Source organism: Amphiprion ocellaris, chromosome 13 (genome assembly GCF_022539595.1).
Source record: "Amphiprion ocellaris isolate individual 3 ecotype Okinawa chromosome 13, ASM2253959v1, whole genome shotgun sequence".
In the NCBI taxonomy this organism is placed as follows: Eukaryota; Metazoa; Chordata; class Actinopteri; family Pomacentridae; genus Amphiprion; species Amphiprion ocellaris.
The window spans coordinates 27252787-27272827 of NC_072778.1; the positions used below are offsets into that span (position 1 = coordinate 27252787).

At 39.3% G+C, this 20041-nt stretch overlaps 1 long non-coding RNA gene and 3 other non-coding genes across 4 annotated transcripts; all 4 read right to left on the minus strand.

The window, feature by feature from the left end:
* Positions 1 to 3529: 3529 nt before the first annotated feature.
* Positions 3530 to 3611, minus strand: trnal-aag (transfer RNA leucine (anticodon AAG)). The gene has a single exon. It is a non-coding gene; the product is annotated as a tRNA-Leu (tRNA).
* A 3143-nt stretch (positions 3612 to 6754) lies between these two features.
* LOC118470993 (uncharacterized) lies at positions 6755 to 8435 on the minus strand. Its single transcript, XR_004848200.2, has 3 exons — positions 8225 to 8435; positions 7479 to 7623; positions 6755 to 7363 (listed from the first exon to the last, which is right to left on the minus strand). It is a non-coding gene; the product is annotated as an uncharacterized LOC118470993 (long non-coding RNA).
* Positions 8436 to 9903: 1468 nt separating this feature from the next.
* Positions 9904 to 9975, minus strand: trnam-cau (transfer RNA methionine (anticodon CAU)). The gene has a single exon. It is a non-coding gene; the product is annotated as a tRNA-Met (tRNA).
* Positions 9976 to 10601: 626 nt separating this feature from the next.
* trnal-aag (transfer RNA leucine (anticodon AAG)) lies at positions 10602 to 10683 on the minus strand. Its single transcript has one exon. It is a non-coding gene; the product is annotated as a tRNA-Leu (tRNA).
* Between the last annotated feature and the right edge of the window lie 9358 nt (positions 10684 to 20041).

The following is a 20041-nucleotide window of genomic DNA, read 5'->3' on the forward strand; positions in this document are numbered from 1 at the left end:
TCGCAGACTGTCTCCTGGAAATGTACACATGTATTTTTCTTCTATTATTTTCTTTGTTATCTTAAACAAGTGTGCATTCAGTTTGTGTTAAAGCTGCCTTTTTTGACTCTCATGCTTAAATTTGCTGATAGGGGAAACATTCAGTTGGCTTGTGTGTAGCAGAGTGTCTAGCTTACAGCTATACCACCGTGAACATGCCCTATCTCATCTGATCTCCAAAGCTAAGCAGGGTTGGGGAGGGTTAGTATTTAGATGAGAGACTGTCTGGGAATACCAGGTGCTGTAAGCTGTGTCAATAATGCTGCAGCCTCACTGCATATGATGCTTGATAGTGTTGCACCTTTGAAAAAGAAAGTTATGTGTCAGAGAAGATCTGCTCCTTGATACAATTACCAGCTGTGGACTTTAAAGTAGCCATTGTGAAAGCTGGAAAGGAAGTGGCATTCCAATAGTTTAGAAGTAGTTTAGAAAAATAGCCTAGTAATTAAAAAAAAAAAATGCTCTTCAGCTCTGTAGCCAGGCTGACAAAGAGTCAGAGCTCTGTTGAACCTTGTTTTCCTTTAGCTTTGAGCAGTAACGACTTCATGAGCTTCTTTACAAATAAAATTATTACGATTAGAGAAAAAATTAATCTGGCCCTTCCTACAAATGTCACAGATGTATCATCGAGTACAGATACTTTAGAATTGGCTGTAAGACCAGATGGATATTTAGAATTTTTCACTCCTATACATCTCTCTGAACTAATTTCAATAGTTTCTACATCCAAACCATCGACATGTCTTTTAGATCCTATCCCAACTAGACTGTTCAAGGAGGCTTTACCTTTAATTAACTCTTCAATGTTAGATCTGATTAATCTCTCTCTAGTAACAGGCTATGTACTACAGGCTTTTAAGGTTGCTGTAATCAAACCTTTACTTAAAAAGCCCACTCTAGATCCAGATGTTTTAGCCAACTATAGACCAATTTCCAACCTCCCATTTCTCTCTAAAATTCTGAAGAGAACTGTTGCAAATCAATTATGTGAACATTTACAAAGGAATAGCTTGTTTGAAGAGTTTCAGTCAGGCTTCAGAGTGCATCATAGCACAGAAACAGCTCTGGTGAAAGTTACTAATGACCTTCTCATAGCGTCAGATAATGGACTGGTCTCTATACTTATTTTATTGGACCTTAGTGCAGCATTCGATGCAATCAACCACAAACTTTTATTACAGTGACTAGAACATTGTATTGGCATTAAAGGGAAAGCACTGCACTGGTTTAAATCTTATTTATCAGGCAGGTTCCAGTTTGTGCATGTCAACAATGAGTCATCTGAGCATACTAGGGTTAATCATGGAGTTCCTCAGGGTTCTGTCTTAGGACCGATAGTGTTCACACTATACATGCTTCCTCTATTCAGTTCAATTCAATTTTATTTATATAGCGCCAATTACAGTCAAATTGTCTCGAGACGCTTTACAGAACCCATATGCCTGACCAGGCGCCTCTCCTGTGGAACCAGCTCCCAGTTTGATTTCAGGAGGCAGACACCCTCTCTATTTTTAAGACCAGACTTAAGACCTTCCTTTTTGATAAAATTTATAATTAGGGCTGACTGGGTGACCCTAAGGGGGTCAGTTGGAGTCAGCATGTACAGGGCACAGCTGACTTCTTCGATGTCACTCAGTTATGTCCCTAGTTATGCTGCTATAGGCCTAGGCTGCTGGGGGACCTCTCTGGATGCACTGAGCCCCTCTCTGATTACCTGTGTATTTACTATATACCGTTATTGCATTGCATTCACTCTGTGGTTGCTGTCCCACCAACTGGCTGCTGCTGACCTTCCTCCAGCCCACTGCTTCCAGCTGCCCATTTCCACCAATCTACTCTGCATCGCCCTTACTATACTCCATTACTATACTCTATACTCCCATACCAGCTGGGTTCTGCTCAAGGTTTCTTCCCATTAGAAGAGAGTTTTTTCTTGCCACTGTCACCTTAAGGCTTTCTCTGGGGGTTCAGGCATATGGGTTCTGTAAAGCGTCTTGAGACCATCTCAATTGTATTTGGAGCTATATAAAAAAAAAAAAATTGAATTGAATTGAACATACCACCTGTACCACTGTGCCACCTTTTGGACAAAAAGCTGAAAATAACGTGATGTTGAGGCTTAAAACAAGGCTCTTCCTTAAGATTTAATGTGTAATCGCAGTATCTCTAACTGAGACTGAAACATTATAAATTTCAATTTTTTTTTTCTGTGAAAAAGGCCTTAAACTTATCTTTCTTTTGTGTACACAGGAAACATCTGCACGTTTTTCATGTTGGCTGATAACACTTTTCTGGATTTCAAACATGAACCAAGCATGAATGAGCAGTGAGGGACGTAAAAAAAAAAATGGACATCAGCACACTTGGAAAATCTGTTTGTGTTTGCGTTAAATCACGAGAAAGACAGATGACAGAAGAGAATAGTAGCAAATAGGAATTACTGCTGCGATTTGGATGCACAGTGAATGATTGTGTGTCACACACATACACAGCAATGCCAAACTGGAATTACAGACACTGGTACACAAAGGCATGTACACACACACCAATCACTCCGGCATGCACAGAGGGTTTGTTGCTGTGCATAATATCCACAAACACCTTGAAGGTGAATGTGTGTGTGTTTGCACTGGAAAACAGTCACCTTTTCCACCTTCTTCTCTTTGAACTGCCTTTGTATCAATCAATCGCCTCATCTCCCTTCTGTCTTCCACCTCCTCACCTCTCCCTCCTCAGCTCCACCAACAGGCAGGTTATCTTTAAAATTTCTACCTGCCGGAGCGTAATGACACTATTAGCCAATCAGAGGAGATCCAGGAGGACTTAGGAGAGGGCAGAATTGACATTAGCAAAGGTCAGGTCAATCAATGTGTTGTGTGCATGTTGTGTGTGTGTGGTTTTAGCAGTGAGCTAGAGCATGTGGGGTCATGTACTGTTATTTTGCCTCCTCACAGTGGAAGTAGTCAGAAATAACTGCAACAACTTTTCTATTCAATTTGCTTACTGAAGCATTTTTTTTAAATGAAACAAATCAGCATTAGTATATTTATTCATGTTTAACAGTATATTTGGCCTTGTGTGTGCTCTATGACTCACATGCAGTAGTCATTATCTGTGTTAATATTTACTAATCATCTCTCTATGCAGTGATTGCGGAACAAGTGGATATTGCATTCAAAATACTTGTGGGCACAAAATCATAAATAAAGCCTCAGCAGGCAGCAGTTATTCTTCTTCAGAACTGACTTCGAGCTCAAACATTTATGAAGACTGAATTACTCTAATATTGCCTCCATAAGGCAGTAGATCTTCACATTCTTTACATTCTTGAGGAAGCAATGGAGGAAAACTGGAGAATTGCTTGGTGAAAATGTCCCCCCAAACTGTATGGTTGTGGATGTTTTCAGTCCATCAACCTGTAGGTCTACTGATGATTTTGGTTGACATTTTGTATGACTTTGGAAGAACCATTGAGTTTCATAGAGTGAGATGGCAGTGGTGGGATTTGAACCCATGCCTCCTGAGAGACTGGATCCTTAATCCAGTGCCTTAGACCACTCGGCCACACTATCATCAGCTCTTTCTGGAAACAGAATTAAGAATGAAGCTGTCAAAATGATGCTTCGACTCCCTGCTAATAATAATTGAGGAATGGGTGCAAAGCAATGAGGCAGCATGGAATCCAGCCAATTAAAGACATTTACATCAAGCAGAGCCTTAATCCAGCACCTTAGACCTCTCAGTCTCTGTAGCTGTGTATGTACTTTACTTGTTTCTGCAGCCAGAATCCAAACGTTAGGTTCAAGAATTGAACAGTGCTTAGGTGAAAAACATACCAATGTGAAAATGGATGTGATAAAATGTTTAAACTTAGCAGAGGATGGTTTCAATCCATCAGCCTCTGGGTTATGGACCCAGCACACCTCCGCTGTACCACTCTGCTCTTTGTGACTTATGGAAAGTTGGACATTTCTGTTGCACCAAATAATGATTATACAACATGTTAAAATCCGGCTTGCCCTATTGGTAGCAAACAATAGCCGTTATAAATGTATAATTGTAAAGGTAATGCTAGAAGTTGTAAATACAGAAAAGGAAAGAAGGCAGACATGGGATCTGGCACCACTCAGCCAACATACCTGATCATCCACATTGTTTTTCCTGGACTACAACGAAGTCTCGTCAAAGTATTTAACTGTGGAATCACCATAACTTTGGTTACGTTTCTTCAAATTTGACACATGCGAGTTAGAGTTTTTAGAGCTAACATAGCTTCATCCCAAGATAAGACCTAGCAGAGGATGGTTTTGGTCCATCGACCTCTGGGTTATGGGCCCAGCACGCTTCCCCTGCGCCACTCTGCTCTTCCTTCTTCAATTGGACTTGTCAGAAAAGTCTTTAAAGCTATTTGAACATCCATTTCTGCTAATAGAATTACCTAAATCATACATGGTGGGTCTTTCATGTTATGGCTTATCAGTGTAAGTGCCTTAGACCACTCAGCCATACTCACAGTGAACAGGCTTTCATGGATTGCATACATGCTGCTCAGTTGAACACTAAAAGAGTAGACACTTTGGACACTTATGGCAGTGGATGCTTAGTCACTGGCAAACATGTCAATTTGAGTATGGATGGAAAGAATCGAGACTGGAGTCTTGCCGGTTGAAACATATTTATACATAGGAAAGGATGAGATGAATCCATTGACCTGTGGTCTGTGGGCCTCATAGTCACCACTCTGCTAAATGTGGCATGTTTTTCATATGAAACAATGGTATAGAGTTAGATGTAAGCCATGTTTTTATTTTTCATTTTTATAGCAAGAATTAATTTAAATCTTTGACTGAACAGGGATGTTTAAACCAATGCAAATTTCTATTGTGATAGCTGCAGGAGATGCAATACACTGGTCATCTTGTTATGGATGGCATTGTAACAGTTACTGAGCTTGCTGTGTCAAGAGATCCATCTCCATGGCAACTGCACCATCTCCGTTCACAGGTGAAGACTGTGTAATGAAGGAAAATGTAGTAAGTATCCTTTTGTCAGGGTAGTTTTATCAAATTGTTATTTTTAAGGTCATCTCTAGCTTTGTCTTTTGCATCAAGTTAAAGGACTTTGCTCATGAAAAGCTTCAAGAACATTTTCTAAAGTTGCTGAGTGAATTGTTTCTTGGGAATTAAAGGGTTCAGTGGGGACACACTGAGCAGGAGATCAATTGAATATTTGACACACTAAAAGGTGACACTGGCAAAATATTCTTTATACAAACGTTATACAAGACATTTGCTCTGCAGCAGTGACTGTTGTCGACAAAGTCATTCCAGTTAACTGAAAGAACTGGAGTCAGATTCTAAAGCTGAATCATCTCTGCAGGTTCTTGTGCAATATACTACTGGAAAAAGAGTGGAAAGTCTCTTAGGAACTTGCACATATATGGTGTTTTTAAATGCTAGGTACTCATGTTAACTCAACACAGCTTATGACATAGTTTTGACATTTAAAACTAGGAAAAAAAAGAAAGACCAATGAAAAAAAAAGCTGTCCAGGATTGCTGGGGAAACCTATGCAATGTTTACACATGCATTTTGATTACAAAGACATCAATTCAAATGGAATTATAGTAGAATTCAGCAGTCAGCTATTACTGTAATGTCATTACTTACTGTATTATATTAAAATAGATGTGAATAATTGGATCTTTTCCTTTAAACCAACATTCACTGTAACCAAGTTTAAATATAGATTAGAGCAGTATTTCACTGCAACATGACACCAAATATCCACACTTCATCTCTGAAATATTCTAATTTGAATCAATACTAAACAAGCGGCTGTGGATTTTACTGTGTCAGGGAAAAGGTCTAATGCTTTTTCATAAATTCATCACCTTCTCTAAACTTCAGTTATTTCCCACTAATCAGAGGAGAAGGAGGCTGCCGGTGAAATATCAGACACAATTTGAAGTCGGCAGACTGGAAATAAAACAAAAAAGAAACAAAACAAAAAAAAAAAAATAAAAAAAATAAAAGACACAAAGGCACTGATACATGAATGTAATTTAACTGACAGCCTGACTGACTAACTGACCTTGTGATCAGGCTGCCGTTGAGAGTGACCCGACATTTCATGAATCATTGTAAATTTCTTCAGCTACAGTCTTGATATAACTTTGGTCTAACTTTATAGATCATAGCTTCACAGACAGGACTCTGAATGGACACTCACAAGGTGTCTTCTGCAGCTTTATATTTTCATGTGCCTTAGCGCAAAATTTGCTTGTTTATACAAGTGTTTGGTTACTTTCACCTGCGGGCCATACCGGACACCCAAAAATAATATTATAAATCAATCAAAGAGGATCAATAGTGTCTTCTGTGGGTTGAAGATGGTCCATTTCATGATTTAAGTGGACATGAAGAGCGTACTTTATAAAAATCTTGCCTAGCACAGCTTAAACTCAGAAAAATTGGTTCATTCGGCAGAGCTTAAAGCAGTGACTTATCAGAAGAATGCTACATTTTATTTCAACAAAGAAGTTTATGCAAACAGATTGAATTTATGTGACCTCAACTTACTAGGGAAATTTAAAATACTGTTTCATATGCACAAAGGGACACTAAAATTACAGGCTTTTAAGGGTATTGCACATTCCTTGTTACGGTGGGTACAGAGGCTCAGAAGCAGGGAAATGAGACATCAGACAAGTGACTGATTTTAACAAGATTTATTGTACAAAGACTCAGGAAAATAAACTTCAACAGGAAACAGAATTCATAAACTGGAAACTACATGAATATGCTGAAGGCGTAACAGAACTAGACTGCCCCTAGGAGAAAGGCGGACCGAGTGCAGAAACAAAACAAACTGCTAACCCACGATTGGTACCACCAAGGCAGGATAACAACTAAACACTAACCCGAAATAACTGACATCCTAGACTACTAGAAATTCCCAAACACTAATCCCAGAATCCCACATAACTTTAGCAGAAAATTACAACCGGCAATCAGTAAAGAAACTCTATTATCTGGTGTAGCAAGAGCGAGAACTTAGCTGACAGCCTCTCTAGAGTTTATGGTTCTGGAAACCATCAATGACCCGTTCCAGGTGTTTTGAAAGCCAACCGGTGGAAACTGTGGCATCCAGGTAGATTGACGGCGATGGTGGTTACCAGTCCCAGTGGAATGGCGTCCTCGTGGTGTGGCAGGCTCACACGTGGCGTGACAGCAGCCTGAGCCCTCCTCTGCCTCAGAGAATCCCCAGAGAATCCCAAGGTCCACTGGAAGCCAGGAAGCCTCAGCCAAGTGGATAAGTTAACCTCCAGAGAAAATGGCAACAGAAGCAGGCAGGAGTCAGCACTGAACAGCAAAAACAGGATTAGAGCAAGGTCTAGGACACAAGATGGCTCAGAAAGGTCTGGTCACAACACTAACTGTTAGTTAGGAGACGGTCCAGCACTAAGTGATGAGTTGAGTCACTTTTTAAAGGGAAGCCAGCCAGCTTGATTAGACGACTCCCACCTGCACACGATCAGTAGATTGGAATCACCCACACCTGCTGTCAGCCTCTGCCACACACCTAGGAAAGAGAGAGAACCAGGGCTGGAGGAGGAGAGAGCACTGCCACCTAATCACAGCCTCTGGTTGTGACTGTGACATTTCTATTATAACCACTAGGTACTGTGTACTTTGCCTCAAGCAATGTTTAAAATGCATACACCACCTTTCCATCAAAACTTTAGAGAAAAACAGGCACTGCACTAGATGGTTAACAGAGTCACAAGGTGGTGGTATGGTTTGAATTCTTAGACCATTTGGTTACTGGAACTCATTTTCCAGCTTTGCTTCACCTGTGCCTAACAGTACTTAAGAAACGCTTGTCTAACTATCCAACTGTCATTGTTCATTAAAACTTGAACAGCACCTGCAGCTGTCTTTGGCCAGTCAGTCTCAGGAGCATTTACCAGTTGAACGTGTGTGCATGGCAAGCAGTACCAATAAGAGATAAATCAGTTATTTATCTTTATTTAACAAGGCTTTATTTTGTTCCAGGGAGGTTGCCATTTCAACTTTTGGTAATTGCTATTACTTCACACGAGTTTACAAAGCCTAATACAAAGGAAAGGAAATAAGATGATGATTTCAGAAAACAGAGTCTCATTCCAGACTTTCCACGCTACCTTAACCTTGGAAAAGCTCGTCCATGCGTTCATCTTCACTCAGCTTGATTACTGTAACAGTATCTTTACAGGTTTACCTAAAAAAACACTCAGACAACTGCAGCTGATTCAAAACTCTGCTGCTCGAGTCCTCACTAAGACCAAGAAAGTAGATCACATCACTCCAGTTCTGAAGTCTTTACACTGGCTTCCTGTCACTCAGAGGGTAGATTTTAAAGTCCTGCTGCTGGTCTACAAAGCTTTAAATGGTCTAGGACCAAAATACATCAGAGACCTCCTGACTCAGTATAAACCAACCAGACCACTCAGGTCATCTGGATCAGGTCTTTTATTAGTTCCCAGAGTGAAAACCAAACATGGAGAAGCTGCATTCACCTTCTATGCTCCGTATATTTGGAACAAACTTCCAGAAAACTGTAGATCAGCTGAAACTCTCAGCACATTTAAGTCCATTCTGAAGACTTACCTGTTCTCAGCTGCTTTTGACTAAGTTCTTCTAACAGTTATTTTAAATCTTATTTTATGACAAACTCTGCAGTGTAACTTTTAAAATGTCTTTGTTCCTTAACTTCTGTTTTTGATTCTTTTACTCTTCTGCATCCTTAAATTTTAATGACCTTTTTAATGATTTTATAAATGTGTTTTCTTTCTTTTTATAATTGCGTTTTCATTTGCTGTTTTAATGTCCTTGTGAAGCATTTTGAATCACCTTGTTGTTGAAATGTGCTATATAAATAAACTAACTTTAACTTTTTAACTTTAACTTTAATTTCCAGCCTTTCTTGTTCTTTGGGTATTGGCCATTTTCATGGTTTATGGTGTACAAAAGTATCTTTTCAACCTTTTTTGTAACAGCCACAGGAAATCTACCCAGTCTTTTTCTTTTCAGTTTGCTATTCACCTTTTCCATGTGACATCAGATTTATCAATTCCTCATATACTTGGTGTTGCTAATCAGATGCAGACTGCAGTGCTAAATGTTAAAGGAGGGATTTAAACCAATGCCTTGGGAGAGGATGGAGCCTTAATCAAGTGTATGAGGCAACTCGGCCGCATAACAGCTGAACATGTTTTTATACATTCTACGTTACCTTCAGGGAATGTATACATGGTGTTATTTTGAAGTAATTGAACATTGTGAAATACCAGGTGTAGGGTTTGAAGACACACTTCCTACGAGACAAGAGTCATAATCAAGCACTGTAGACCAGCAACACCTCTGAATGTGTCCCCATTGTTTCTGCAGACAAAATCAAGAAGGAAGAGCCTGGTATTCAAACACGTTAGCTTAAAACAAGCAGTTGCCAAAAACTGGTACAGGTAAGGCATTTCCTTCCTCTCATTAGGCACACAAAATCACGTTAGTATGAGAAAGGTTGCAAAAAAGTGAGGAATCAGTGTTGGAAAGACCTTGAACTTAGCAGAGGATGGTTTCGATCCATCGACCTCTGGATTATGGGCCCAGCACGCTTCCGCTGCGCCACTCTGCTCCTCCTGATCCTTGCTCCAGGTATGGAAATTTGCACATTTCTACCGCAACTCTTAATCAAATTCAAGAATTTGTGTAACATGGTTGACACACCCTATGATAATGGATGCCAAAAATCAGACATCATTGTGACAAAGTGAGAACTGATTCAAAGGAACAAAACACCTCACTCATTGAGAAGCTTTCAACCTAGCAGAGGATGGTTTCGATCCATCGACCTCTGGGTTATGGGCCCAGCACGCTTCCACTGCGCCACTCTGCTCCACCTGACCTGTCCTCCACATGTTGTTCTGTATGTACATTTGGACATTTCTGCTGTGGTTGACAAACCTTATGATAATGCCAAGGAATCAGACATCATTGTGGCTACAAGGGGAATCAACACTTGACTGGACAGCTGGTTGTACAGGTGCAGTGTACAGTATTTAGTGGTATCTAGTGGTGGAACAGCAGATTTCCATCCCCCAGAAAACCGCCAACCTCACCCTCCACTTCCAAGCATTTATGAGAAACTATGGTGGCCACTAAAACTGAGAAATGCCTTTTCCAGAGCCTGTCCTCTGCTTTGCCCATTTTGGACTACTAAAAAATTGCAGTAAAAGAAATCAAACTTCTTGACAGAAAATCATTTCATGGATTTGGATGAGAATCCACTTATTCAGTATTAGGCAATTTCAATTTCTTTTTCAGCAGCATAATGCACTGTGTCACAATTCAGACATTCTTCAGGAATGGATTGGGGGATGTGACACAGAACTAAGGTGTTAAATTACCTCACAAGACTCTCCTTATACCTATCCAATCAAGAACTTGTACATTGTGCTGCATAAGGAAGTCTGACCTTTGGAGACCCCACTTAGAGGATCTGCTGCTGACTTTAACATATAATGGCAGTGGTGGGATTTGAACCCACGCCTCCTCAGAGACTGGAGCCTTAATCCAGCGCCTTAGACCGCTCGGCCACACTACCTGCAAACATAAGCTTTCACAGCAATCCATTTAATAGTTTGGGGGACATATATTCGATATATTGATGGCCAACCACCAAATTTTGTGGTCCAAATTACTGGTCTGCCAGTAGGGCTAAAAATGAGAACATCTGAGGAAATGGGATTGACTGACAAACTTAATGTTGGACCCATTCCTTAAAAATACTTGGTCAAATTCTATTTTGTTCTAGTAAGAGGATACATCAGTGTTCAATCTACTTCTTTCTTTCTGGATGAACAACTCTTTAAGATATTTCATAATAATAGTAATTAATTTTGTATTTTGACAACTCTCGTTGAATGGAAAAGATATCTAATTAAGCTAGAAGCACAATTTTTTTTCTACCCACAAATCAGTAGTAGGGTGACATGTGCAGGTAGTTGTTGATGAGTCCAGCTGATTTTAAAAGAATGACTTACTTGTCAGACCTATACAATTATAGCTGAGACAAGCCTCTATTGTCTACTGTGCTTCAGGTAGACTTGTAGTTTTCTTGCTCCTCAAGCTGTTGATATAGGTCAACACAAACGGCACGAGCCGGTCACTATACCTCTATCCATTTAGCACACACTGACACCATGTTCTGAAAGCGCACACAAACAGTTTTGTCTAGAATCAAACTCTGTAACACAAAAGATAGCAGATTAAGATGTTATTTTAGAAGTTACATGTTTTTTGAGGCTTTTTTGAGCAGATTTTCAAAAGCAAAGGTGTTACTGCTGTCTAAGGTGCTGCACAGTGGTTATTGGTTGCATATAGCATGAAGGGTAATACAAGTAATGAAATAAAACAGCTTGATACTGAACAATGAACTTTGTCATCCAAAGAATAAGTATATTTTTAAAAAGCAATAAATAATACCTGGAGTTTCTAATTAGTCTCAAGTTGGTTTGAATTGATCTTAATCATAATTTTATATGCCACAGCATCCAAAAGTTGTGTTAGTTGCTAATGAAAAATCTAACAACAAACAGAGCTCAGAAAATGTGCCACAGAAATACTTCAGTAACACAAAAGTGATGTGGGGGGAAATATTGGAAAAAAGCCCAAATTGTTTGACAGTAATACATCATCTTTCTATAGAGTTAAAAAAAAAAAAAAAAAAGACCATTACAAATGACCATACGGGTCATTTGAACAGCTTATTACAATCCATAGTAATTACAAAGACAGCAGAAGTGGGTGATGCAGTTATAGATCCATAAAGTGGCAGTAGGGGGAGCTTGTGGTGGATAGATTTGTAGACAAAACGTTGGACTTTAACAAAGGAGACTCCTGTTTGTGCCCTGATTGCAACTGACAGCATTTTTAAAAACTTTTTCCTAAATAATGTAACCATAATGACTGAGGGCCGTTAGTTTCCCCGATACAAACCAAAAGTCAGTGTTTCTTTTAACGATCTTTATTACAAGCATGGGGTTGTATTGAGAGGGTAGTCCAGTGTTGTAGCGTATTCTGATAACAGCAAAGCTATCCCAATGCACTGCCATTAAAAACAGTGCTGAGCTGCATCTCACGTGTGTCTGTACTTAATGAATGAAAGTGTTAGAAGCTTGAATTTGCTTGGAAAGATCCAGAAGTGCCAAATCTGGAGAAACGCATGCTGTTTCAGGTTTGACTGGTGCTCTTTTAATGGTGACATCTTGTTTTTACCACCGTACTATCGAGTTAATTCCCCAAACTGTTTATCTTAATGCAGTCTGATAGCAATAGTAATGGATTAGAAGGTGATATGATGACTAATGTTTCGTCTGTTTTTGATTCTCTAACTTTCATTTTCCTAATGTCTATCCAACACAGGATGTATTTTTCACCCATCAGCCTTGTGGTGGAACAGATGCACTTCTATTTTATTCACCACAGCTGTCTGCACATGTCACGTTTCCTGATTTGCAAACCAGTACAATAAAGTCATACAGGCAAACTGAGGCGTATTTTGGTCTCTTTTGTTGTAATTACATGAACTGAGCACTAACAAAAGACAGGGGACTTGTGTTTGAATGCATCCTGTGTAGATAGAGCAATGGAACTGCTGCAACTCTGCTACTGTGGTGCTTTCACTACCAAGCCGATGTGGACATTATGTCAAAAGTCAGAACAGTTAAGATGCTTTGCAGCAGCACAGCTTCACCCGATGCAGTTCGACAAAGCTGAACTCAACACAACAGATTTGTCCTTTCAAGAAAATCTCCTCACTGGTTCCTAGGAAAAGCGTTGATGCTATTGTGAATTCTTTACACATGGCTGCCAGGCCCTTAGTGAAGTATTTAAATACAAGCATTCTTGTGTTGATTGCAGACAAAACAATAATTTCTGGAGTTTTAATTTTGAAGTTTTACCAATAGCAAATAAATGCTGAGTCAGATTCCCCTAGCTGCATCATAGCTCACAATCTAGGCTTGGATTGGCCTCCCACCCAGCCTTGATTAATTATTCCGTATGTAAACAGCTCCACTGCTACAAATCAATCTCATTTCAAACTGCACAGACACCAGCACATCAAAATCCAGAAATATCTCATCCACTGCAGTCTGCCAAACTTTTCAATTTGTTGCAAACAGACAAGCAAACATCCCCCGAAAGTATGACAGATGCCTTGTCTGTTGGCCTCTATTTATCTGCCAACCTGTATATTTATGAGAGATTTATGCGCTCCAGTTCTTCCACATACGGCAGCAGGTGAACAAAGAGCAGGACAATGAGGTAGTGCGAGGGCTTGGGGTTAACTCAAAAGCACCGAATAATATGCGTTATTCATAGGATGCAAAGGCTAACACATGTATGTCAACAAGTTGCGACATTTGCATTTGTGGATGTGTGTCTGTTTGGTTATTTGCATCGAGTTCCCCAGAGCAGCAACCGTAAAGAAATATAGAAAGGCAGCTTTCCTTCTACCATGCTGAAAGACAAAAGCCGCTACAGAGAGCGAAGGAGAAGCAGCTCTCCTTCCACACCGCTGGGAGTGCCTGACAGATGCTGACAGCTCATTTCCATGAACTGTCTGACTGTGGGAAATATATATACTGGGGCAAGTGAAAGGAAGTAGGAGGGAGAGAAATATGGAGGTCCGTGTCGAGGTGAAACCAAGTTAGAGATGAATAGAGAGAGGATGAAGGCAAAGCGAAGACAGAAAGGAGGGAGATAAACAGATAGCTGAATCTTAGGGAGCACGAAAGGACAAACACAGACAGAGAAGACAAAGAGGAAAGAGGAGCTGGAGCGAAAATACACAAATGCAAGTCTCTGTGACCCTGCTAGAGGACAAACAACAAATTTATATGGGTGTGACACTCTTGTTCTTATATAAAGGCACTTCTGTGTGCCGGAGATGCTGAATTACTTCCTAGCTGTTGACATTTGATAGAACTCTGTGAATATACTAAAAAAAAGCTGTATTTCTACTCAGATGCCTCTTTCTCTTATGTGTTCCAACATAGAACTTAAATCTCACATTCGTGCAGATGTTTTGGGGTCAGCCCAAGTACAGGTATACCCCTGTAAAGTGTAAGTTTTGCTTGGTACCAAACCCAGTAGTCAAATGTTGCAAAGTACTTACACTTACACTGTCATTCAAAAGTTTGGGGTCACTTAGAAATGTCCTTATTTTTGAAAGAAAATCTTTTTTTTTCAATGAAGATAACATTAAATTAATCAGAAATACAGGCTAGACATTGCTAATTTGGTAAATGACTATTCTAGCTGGAAACGGCTGATTTTTAATGGAATATCTCCATAGGGGTACAGAGGAACATTTCCAGCAACCATCACTCCTGTGTTCTAATGCTACATTGTGTTAGCTAATGGTGATGAAAGGCTAATTAATGATTAGAAAACTCTTGCACAATTGTGTTAGCACACACACACATGTATATATATATATATATATATATAATATATATATATATATATATATATATATATATATATATAAAAAAAAAAATTTGAACTTTATATCTGAGTATGCAGTACGTGGATTGGTGCAAAATATGGACAAAATGTAGACGGTGCATTATGAGGTATCCAAGAGATGCTGGTGATCAAGTCCATGGGGAGACTGACTTTATCATTTTTATTGAAATACAGCCACTTGATAAATTGCTTTGGTACAAATATTCATTGTGCTCAGAGAATGAATTGTGGTAATTTTTTATCTCCTTACTTTTCATCTTGCACAATTTGTTCAAAATTTCATTTTGTCCATGGGGTTAACATCACTGGGAGAGGTAGGATATAAAATATTCATTGTGCTTCTCAGTAATTTAACTCATCATTCTGGATGTTTACTTCTATTTTAAAAATGAAAGAATGTCACTCTGGACCGGATTTAAATTACAGCAGAGCAGTGGGTTTGCTGAAAAACAGGAGGTAATTTAGGCTGTAATTATTCCTGGGGAGGAGGTGGAAAAGGACTTGCATGCTCACTCCAGATGGGATTATAATCACTAATGTTGCAATGTTAAAATCACCCAGCCTCCTCTGGAGAAATTGATGCAATCTGAATGGAGCTTTGGTGTTGTTTTTACACGTGGTCTGTTACCCACAATTGGCGAGAAAAACAACAGTATCTCTTCATATGAAAGAGAAAAGGTCAGTCCTAATTAACTTGTGTCCTTTGTTTTGAGCTCTAAGACTTTCTGAAACATCAAAACACAAAGGTGTCCCACGCTGACTCCCCCGTCTGTTTAATGAATACCAAAGACACCAACTGACTCTCTTCTTCATTTGGGACCATCAGTGTTGAATCAAAGTGTACAAAAGACCAACCTGCCACTCATAAACATGTTTCTACAAACTCTCAGCTGACACTGTCCCTCATTTCAATTCAGAACTAAAGTTTTGGTCATTTTCTAGTGAGGGCAGCTTCACAAATGGTGCCATTAAATCCTTTTTCACTCATGATAAAGCCTCAGATTGTGTGTCTGTGTGTGTTTGTGTCCTTAAAGTTTATGTGCATTGAGTTTTTGTGTGTAAGTGGAGAGTCCAAGTCTGTTCGTTCATGCAGGCCTTTTCCAGTGTGTTTGAGTCTCTTCAGGACTTATTTCCTGGCACATGAGTGTGTCTCAGACTTTTGTGGAGCGACGCTGCGTTTGTGTGTGTGTGTGTGTGCACATCTGTGTGTTACTGTCTCAATAGCCTATTTCCCTGAAGTCGTTTCTCATCTCTGTGATGGTCTTTGGTTCAAGGATGCAGACTCATATCTTGGAGTGGCTTTTTTAGCATCGCCACCAAACCACAACACAAATAAAGCTGAACTGCTGTAGTTTTTTCAGGCATTATTTTTATGGAATTTCTGCCTCATTAGATGGAACAAAGTTGGGGCTGACAGGGAAGATAGATGGAGTGGCATGCATTTGAACCCAGGATGTCATGAGCACCTACAGGATTGTGCATCTTGGTCTGATGAGGCATAAAGAAACAAACTGTTAAGTGAATGAAAGATGAAACCGCAACCCTTTATGAGATATTATTCACATTAGTTTGCTTGTGCACAGGGTGTCCTGATTCTGAAGAATGAAGAACAAAATATATATAGGGTTTTTCACTAGATGACTTGAAAAACAATTGAAAAAGATTTCTAGAATGATTATGATGATTTGTTGGTGGGTATATCTGTATCATATATATATGTGTGTGTGTGTGTGTGTGTGTGTGTGTGTGTGTGTGTGTGTGTGTGTGTGTGTGTGTGTGTGTGTGTGTGTGCAGAGAGAGAGAGAGAGAGAGAGAGAGAGAGAGAGAGAGAGAAAGTCAAGCCTAAAATTAGCAAATTTTGACTTAGTTACGTTTATTCAACCAGCAACTTTTTTTTTTTGCTGTTAGGAAATGACACAGGTGTTTCCCAAAAGACAATAAGATGATATACAAGAGGAATCATTGTGAAAAAATGTTTTTATGCTAGGAGTATATATATATATGTGTATATATATATATATATATATATATATATATATATATATATATATATATATATATATATATATATATATATATATATATATATATATATAAAATATATATAAATTTACTGGTAAAATGAGTGAAAGTTAATGTTATTTTTTTCACCCTTTCCATAGTTCTGTCCCAGGATCAGGCTGTATGTGTTGTAAAAGCTTGCAGAGAATGGCACATTGAATGAAGATGTCTCCCACCGTGATTAAAATGGGTGTAGCTTTGTTGTGCTTCATTTCTGTTGCATCAAATGGGGCAGCGTTGCAGCTGAGAAGGCTTGATAACATCAGTGTCACTGCCCCGTTGTTGTTATGCTGCTATTAATTCTCTAATTTACAGTTTGTCAGATCTCACTCTGACCTGCTGATTGGAAAAGAGGCGGCAAGTTCAAACCTGTTTCACTTTCATGAATGGATAAAAAGGACAGATGTCCGCTCACTCTTTTTTTCAGAAACACATCTTGCTGGGGTTGTATTCCACATAACACAGTCCCTTGCCTGTTCAGGTTTGTCCTTTGTGTGTTTAGTGTGCACTAAAATGGTTATGTGTATGGATTTTTATAAACTATAGCATAGATGGACTAGTTGCAGCTGTACTGCTTTCCCATGGTCAGTGTCAGTGTCATTGTTGTGGATTATCTGTTGCAGTATTAATCCTGGAAGCTCCACTGTGCTGGGTCAGTTTTATCAGTTATACTTCCATAGTTGTGGTACATATATTCCCACCCATATATACAATAGCTGTATTCATAGTTCCATTTAGAGAGGCAAATACATTTTGCTACGGAAGAAAACAACATGACTGCTGTTGTTATTAGTTATTTTTTTGTTGTTATTGCTGTTGTTAGTATTGTTATAAATCTTATTTATTGTTACTATTATTAGTAGTAGTTTCAGCAGTAGTAGTTTTTCATTGTCATTATGTATGTGTTCATTTATTTCTTGATATTGTTATTATTGTTACTGTTGTTGTTGTTGATGCAATAATAAAGTACAGCTAAGGTTCGGAACGTCATGAAGGGTTTGAAAAACACCATCCATTTTGTGGTGTTAATATTAGCAGTGCCGCCATCACAGGCTGCCAGCTGTAGGCATGTCAGACCACAACAAAGACATGATGCAATGTGTGGATAAGGCTGGCCAGACCTGATTGCTTCTCACATAAGAAGAATTTATTTTCTGTTGTGATAGATTGCAACAGTAGTGGTTTGCAGAGAATATGAGGCTGGGAAGGGTCAGACTCACTTATGATCTCTCAGTTCACAAACATGCAGCTTTAATCAGTCTTCATATTAAACCACACAGGGAAACACAGTCCCCAGTAGAAGTTACTGTAGCTGAGGTTGTATCTCTTGCTAAGTACAGTACTGACCATGTCACATATTGGCTGTACAGTCCATGTGGCAGCTTCTGGGTCTCACAGACAAAGCAAGGACACACAGTAATTCACTGCTGCAGCACCAGATCCATGTGATTGCCTCTCACATATGGAGACAGGACATATTTTATGTTGGGTGAGATTACAGCAGCTGGTTCAGGAGATGGAGTGATGCTATGGATTTTTATCCGTGGGTGCATGTGTGTAGGTGTACAATACAGAACTTACCTGAAAGCCTAGTTGGTAAAAATTGCACACATTTTTAGGGGTTTTTGAGCAACTTTAAAATGTTCAATGACTTCAAATTAAATCAATCTACGAAAGAGAGAATAACAGAAGTTAGTTTGGCTGTGAAACCGTCAGCCAGTATTTGGAAACTGCTGCAATGGCCTGGGACTGAGACAGATTATTAATATTGTACTGAGAAGTACTGTGGAAGTGATCACATGATACGAACAATTTTTGATTCCAGAGGTATCAAACCATAAGTCTTAGAACGCAGACACAACTCAGACTTGTCCAGCCTGATGAACTACTGGTTTTACATTTATATAACTGTTAACAGTGATGCAGGGAGACATGGATTCTACTGACCCACTGTTGTTGTTACATTTGTCTCTACAAATCAAACTGTACAATAATGTAGGAATATAATTATCTCACGCTGGATCATATGTGGTTATCTAAAAGCTAAACAATTAAGTTTCTGTGATATACACATGCTATATCATATATGATATTGATAATTATTGTCATTTTGGGCCCTGCAAGCAGAACAGTGCAGATCACACTTGGTATTTTAGTGAGCTGTCATGCCTGGTGCAGCCCATGAGGAATACACTTTACATACATTGTAAGCAGGTGTGGTAGAAGCTGTGACAATCTTGATCAGTCACATTCACTGTCTCACATCCTGCGAGGACTTGTTCTTAGCAAAATGTTGCTGTCTGACATATGCAGGGATTCAAAGTACGGATCCAACAGCTCATGCAGTTGAATCAATGTTTTCCGGGGCAAAACATTTTTATTTTTCCGCTAACTGTTGTGGACTACAGAAACTAGAGCATTTTGTGCTCAGGATGACTTGTCAGCTGCTTGACATAGTGAAATAAAAATGGAAAGAGGAGCAGCATTTGAACAAGTAGGGTTGTGTGCTTTTAACAAATGAAGGGACCAAAAGTGTGCAGTCGACCTGCTCTGAGCAGGCAGGCAGCAGATCACTCATGAGCATTTTGCACCACCGTGTTTCTACAGTAGCCCAGAAAGAATGGACAGCATTTTTTTATTGTCAAGTAACAGCCTCGGTAACTTTTCTATATGCTCGGAAAGGGAGGAATGATGGAGCTGTTTGAAGTCTACAACCACCCTGTTCGAGACCACTAAATCCACCACACTGGACCCTTAGAGAAAAACACTGACAGTGATTAAGGTATCTAACTTGTGTAACGGCAAATAGTATATACACATTTTTCAAGAGACTTTTCAGCTAGATCTTTGAGATGTGTTTCATGTCCAAATTGAACATCGAGGTTACACCATAGAAGATGCCTCTTTCCATCCCAGCTTATAGTCCTACCTACTTATTCTACTTGATCTTCTTCCCAAACCCTGAATATGGTTTAAGTATACAGCGATAAACATGCTGTTCAGGGTTCAGTCTTTGTGGCTGTATGAGCTGCTGAAGCTGTGTTGTAGTGACACCTCATAAGGGTTGTTAACTAGCATGCGTGTCTTGAAACACTTTTAAATTCAAAAAGCCTTTGGAGAGCTTTCCATCTAAACCATTCTGCTGCTATCATGTTTCTGCAGGGAGATTGTTAAAATAAGGTAAAATACAGTGGACTGTGGGGAGTGGAAGCTGGTCACCACTTGCCATAGGCCATGTGAGGATTACACAAGCGGCCCGACAAATCAACTTTACATGCAGTGCAGCCCCAAGTCTTATTTTTAGTATTTCCGTATAAACTGGGCATTAAAATGTTGAGTCACATCTGATTTATGAATAGAAGAAGTCA